Source organism: Nematolebias whitei, chromosome 8, assembly GCF_014905685.2.
Source record: "Nematolebias whitei isolate Nwh7 chromosome 8, NemWhi1, whole genome shotgun sequence".
Classification (NCBI taxonomy): domain Eukaryota; kingdom Metazoa; phylum Chordata; class Actinopteri; order Cyprinodontiformes; family Rivulidae; genus Nematolebias; species Nematolebias whitei.
Genome location: NC_056505.1, coordinates 50,321,748 through 50,327,093, shown reverse-complemented (window position 1 = coordinate 50,327,093; position 5,346 = coordinate 50,321,748). Strand labels below are relative to the sequence as shown.

At 46.7% G+C, this 5,346-nt stretch overlaps 1 non-coding gene across 1 annotated transcript; it reads left to right on the top strand.

Annotated features, from left to right (window-relative positions):
* Positions 1–212: 212 nt before the first annotated feature.
* trnae-uuc lies at positions 213–284 on the top strand. The gene has a single exon. It is a non-coding gene; the product is annotated as a tRNA-Glu (tRNA).
* The last annotated feature ends 5,062 nt before the right edge of the window (positions 285–5,346 follow it).

Genomic DNA, 5,346 nt, shown 5'->3' with positions numbered 1-5,346 from the left:
CGTCACCCACAGCACGCGTTAGTTACCTGCCCCACTTTCACTTTAACGTTTTTTTTGTTTGTTAGTTTTATGGTTTGTCAAAGCACAATTTTGATGTTTTTTAATACAGAAGTAATGTTTAATAAATGTTAAGACTCTATTCTTTGCTAACAAGTCCTCAGCTCTGGATGCATTTCACCCACAGGACGCAGCAACAAAGAGTATGAGTAACTTCCCATATTGTCTAGCGGTTAGGATTCCTGGTTTTCACCCAGGCGGCCCGGGTTCGACTCCCGGTATGGGAACTAAACTTGGGGAGTGGTGGCGCAGAGGTTAGAGAGGTGGGCCTTACAACTACAGTTCCACCCCAGAAGACTACAAGTCCCAGGGAGAGTTTTCTAACACACAGTTAGATCGGCCCGAACCAATGCAGATTGGTCGTACCCGTTTGACTCCTCAAGAGAGGCAGAGACGTAGAAAATTGGGCTTGTGTATTTATTGTGGGAAAAACGGGCACTTTGTAGCCTCCTGCCCGCTTCAGGGAAACTCCAATGTCCACCAATAAAGAGGGCGATACGGGTGGGCACGGCATCAATCTCCCCTCCTTTGAGACTTCCCTTACCTACAGTAATTTTAATCAACCAAAATCGTTTCGCAGTCACAGCCTTAATTGATTCGGGCGCCGAACAAAATTTAATTACTCAAGATTTGGTTAAAGAGTTCTCCCTTCCAGTCAAGGGGATTGAGTCGATCTCTATAGTCGGGGTTACAGGGGAGTTTTTGTCCCAGGTCAATTTTAAGACGGCAGATCTTCATTTAATAACCTCGGGAAACCATCATGAGACCACTAGCTTTTTTGTATTCGAGTTGCCCAACTCTCAATTAATCCTTGGGTACCCCTGGCTTAAGAACCATAATCCCCACATTAATTGGGAATTAGGAAGGGTAGAGAGGTGGAGCGACAAATGTTTAAAGTGCTGTCTTCAATCAGGGGTCTCAAACATGTCCAGGCCCAAATCAGAGTCCTGTGAGACCGACCTGTCCGGTGTTCCATCCGAGTACCACGATTTAGCTCCTGTATTCAGCAAACAGCGGGCCCTATCACTACCTCCACATCGCCACTACGATTGTTCCATCGACCTCCTTCCGGGAGCCTCTCTGCCTTCTAGCCGCCTTTTTAATATCTCCGGTCCTGAGAGGGAGGCTATGAGGTCGTACATTGAGGAATCCCTCGATTCAGGGATCATTCGCCCATCAACTTCACCTCTAGGTGCGGGATTCTTTTTTATCACCAAGAAGGATAAGTCTCTGCATCCTTGCATCGACTACCGTGAACTCAACAACATCACTATTAAAAACAAATACCCCCTTCCACTAATCAATTCCATCCAAGAGCAGTTACAACCAGCCACCATCTTCACCAAATTGGACTTGCGCAATGCGTATAACTTGGTTCGCATTAGACAAGGCGATGAGTGGAAGACCGCATTCAGAACCCCGTTGGGTCACTTTGAGTACCTGGTGATGCCTTTTGGTCTCACTAACGCTCCTACAGTATTCCAGGCTTTGGTTAACGACGTGTTAAGGGATTTTATTGGGGACTTTGTTTTCGTCTACCTCGACGACATCCTCATTTATTCAAGAGACAAGAACAAACACGTTAACCATGTTAGAGCAGTTCTGCAAAGACTCTATGAGAATCAGCTTTTTGTGAAGGGTGAGAAGTGTGATTTTCATGCCTCATCTGTGTCCTTTTTGGGGTTCATCTTCGGGGAGGGTTTTTTCAGAACTGACCCCGAGAAGACTAAGGCAGTGGTGGAGTGGCCAGTCCCGGAGACAAGGAAACAACTGCAACGATTCCTGGGGTTTGCAAATTTTTATAGACGTTTCATCAAGAACTACAGCCGCATCGCCTCACCCCTATCTCAGCTTACTTCCACTACCAGAACATTTAAATGGACTCCAGAGGCCGACGCTGCTTTTGGTAAGCTAAAGGATTTATTCTCGTCTGCTCCCATCCTTTGTCATCCAGACCCCGCACGGCAGTTTATCCTCGAGGTGGATGCGTCCGATACTGGAGTTGGCGCCGTCCTATCCCAGAGGTCGCTCCTGGATGGCAAGGTACACCCTTGTGCATTCTTTTCCCGCCATTTGTCCCAAGCAGAAAGAAATTACGATGTGGGCAATAGAGAATTATTGGCCGTTAAATTAGCTTTGGAGGAATGGCGCCATTGGCTTGAGGGCACAGAGACTCCCTTCCTGATTTGGACAGATCATAAGAACCTTACATATTTGAGAGAGGCTAAACGGTTAAACCCCAGACAAGCACGCTGGTCCTTATTTTTTAACCGTTTTAACTTCACGTTGACTTTCCGACCTGGTACTAAGAACATCAAGCCTGACGCTCTCTCCCGCCAGTTTTCTCCTCCAGACACTCCTGAGCCTGTTGAGGGCATCATCTCCCCGGTCTGCATTGTCGGAGCCCTTACATGGCCTATTATGAGAGAGGTTCGTGAAGCCCACCTGACAGAACCTGATCCTGGCACTGGTCCCCCTGGCACTTTGTTCGTCCCCTCACATATGAGGTCTAAGGTACTCGACTGGCTCCACACCAATAGACTCTCGTGTCATCCCGGTACAGCACGTATGCTGTCTCTTACGAAGAGACATTTCTGGTGGCCCACTCTTTCTAAGGATGTCAAGGACTTTGTTGTGGCCTGCTCCACTTGTGCTAGGAACAAGACCGGTACTCAGCCTCCTGCCGGTCTTCTACAGCCTCTGCTGACGCCCAGCCGTCCCTGGTCTCATATTTCAGTAGACTTTGTCACCGGGTTGCCCCTTCAGAAGGTAACACCACTATTCTGACTATCATCGACAGGTTCTCTAAAGCAGCACATTTTGTCCCACTACCCAAGCTCCCGTCTGCCCTGGAGACAGCACAGATCTTGGTCCAGCAGGTTTTCAGGATACATGGCATCCCTTCAGATGTGGTCTCTGACAGAGGACCACAGTTTATTTCCCAAGTTTGGCGTTGTTTCTGCAGGACATTGGGGGCGTCCACCAGTCTCACTTCGGGTTATCATCCTCAGTCAAACGGACAGACTGAAAGGTGCAATCAAGAGTTGGAGACCACCCTGAGGTGCATTGTGGAGCGTAACCCCTCAGCTTGGAGTCAACATCTTGTGTGGGTCGAGTACGCCCACAACTCGCACACCTCCTCGGCCACAGGTATGTCACCTTTTGAGGCTTCACTGGGCTATCTCCCTCCCTTGTTCCCCAGTCAGGAGACAGAGGTGTCAGTGCCGTCTGTCCAGTACCACTTCCACCATTGTAGACGTGTCTGGCGCCAAACAAGGACGGCTCTACTTCGCACTGTGGCTCAGAATAAGAGGTTCGCGGACCATCACTGTTCCGCCGCACCTTCTTATCAGGTGGGCCAGAAGGTGTGGTTATCCACTAGAGACATTCATCTCAAGGACACTCCCAGGAAGTTGGCTCCTCGCTTCATCGGTCCCTTTACTATAGACAAGATCATCAATCCCTCGGCTGTGCGCCTACAGCTCCCCAGCTCTTTGAGAATCCATCCCACCTTCCACGTTTCTCAAGTAAAACCCATTTCAGAGAGCCCATTGTGCCCTCCTGCCGACCTCCCTCCACCCGCCCGACTTATTGACAACCATCCTGCTTTCACTGTCCGTACCATTCTGGATGTCCGTCGTCGGGGACGGGGCTTCCAGTACCTCGTGGATTGGGAGGGCTATGGCCCGGAGGAGCGATCTTGGATCCCTCGTTCCTTCATATTGGACCCCAGCCTTATCACTGCCTTCTTCAAGGCCCACCCCGAGAAGCGCCTTGGGTCGCCCAGGGGCGACTCGTGAGGGGGGGGGGGGGGGTACTGTAAGAGTTGAACTTGCTGCAGCTCCAAGATGGCCGCCAATCATCCACAGCTGACGACCATCTACCTGACGAGCTCCTTGGCTACATAAGGCTGCAGTCAAGCTCTTCTCGTCGCTGGAGCATTACTTCGTTCCGGGTAGTTGTGCTTCTAGCCAGTATATTGATTATATGAAGAGGATATCTTACCTTGTTTTTTGTGTCTACAGTTTTCTGGTCATCTCGGATCCTGCCCTTGGTTCTTCCTGTGTCGGAGTCTCGCCTCTGTTGCCTTTGCCCTCCAACCACTTGCCTGCCTTGGGATTTTCCCCCACAACCTCACCCCACAAGGATTTACCTGTAAGGAAAGACAAAACAATTTATTCCACCGTTTGAGCTGCCTCCACTCGACTCCTAGACCTGACCTTGTCTCTCCCTTTTTCAGGAGTCCCAGGCCACCATTTTGTATATACCTGTCAACTCATTCACTGTAAATAATAAACACTGTTTTGCTTATTTGAGACTCTTGTCGTTCTGGTTCTCGTTCCTACTGGGTTGTCCGAATCATAACACATTTAACTGTATTATCAAAGTCTAATGGGGTTTAAAAATCATTAATACTGTTTCACAGTTGATTTAAATGAGTGGTTCACTTCAACATTTAGAAATGGTATGAACTAAACACACTTTTGATTATCAAGATATTGTAAAATAGTAATGATAATGTAAAAAGAAGAGTGTTCTTTCAATTGATTAATTCAGGATACAATTAAATAGTCTCTTGATGAGATAATTTGTATTTCTGGATTCAAATCAATGAAATAACAGTTCCTGTCCCCTGAAGGTCTTCAGAGACAGATTGTTGTCAGAGGCCTAGTTCACTACAAAAACAAAATAATTTTTTTTCCAACATTATCTTTATTGGTTTTATAACAGTACTTTCAATTATATACAGAACATAAGCGTGCTCTCATGTCAAAGGAAAAGTCAAGGGTAGTTAAGTTATTGTCCAGCGTTCAACTCATCTTTCCTTCCCAGCCAGGACATTATGAGATCTCTTAGAGCAGCACTTATTACATACAGAGTGTATGAGAAAACAAAACATCAACTCCACTAACTCAAAACCCCCCTGACAACCTTGAGAAAAAACAATAACAATAACAACGGTTTCTCTATTTTCAGGAGCTAGCCCAAATTATTTTAGTAGTGTACGTGGTTAAAAAAATACAAACCTGAATGTATAATTCAAAGTGAAGAAGTCAAGTGTACAAATAAAGGACATTATCTTAGGACACTGCAGGGGACCACCAGCAACTATCCCTCATCTGCAACACCCCTCATATCCATACTCGCTAAATATTGCATAAAAAGACCCCAAATATTTTGAAATAGTGATAGTTTCCCTTTTATAATGCAAGTAATCTTTTCCATAGGTAATGTTGTGGACATTTCCTTAATCCAGTTAATGAATTTTGATTTACTGGTACTCTTCCA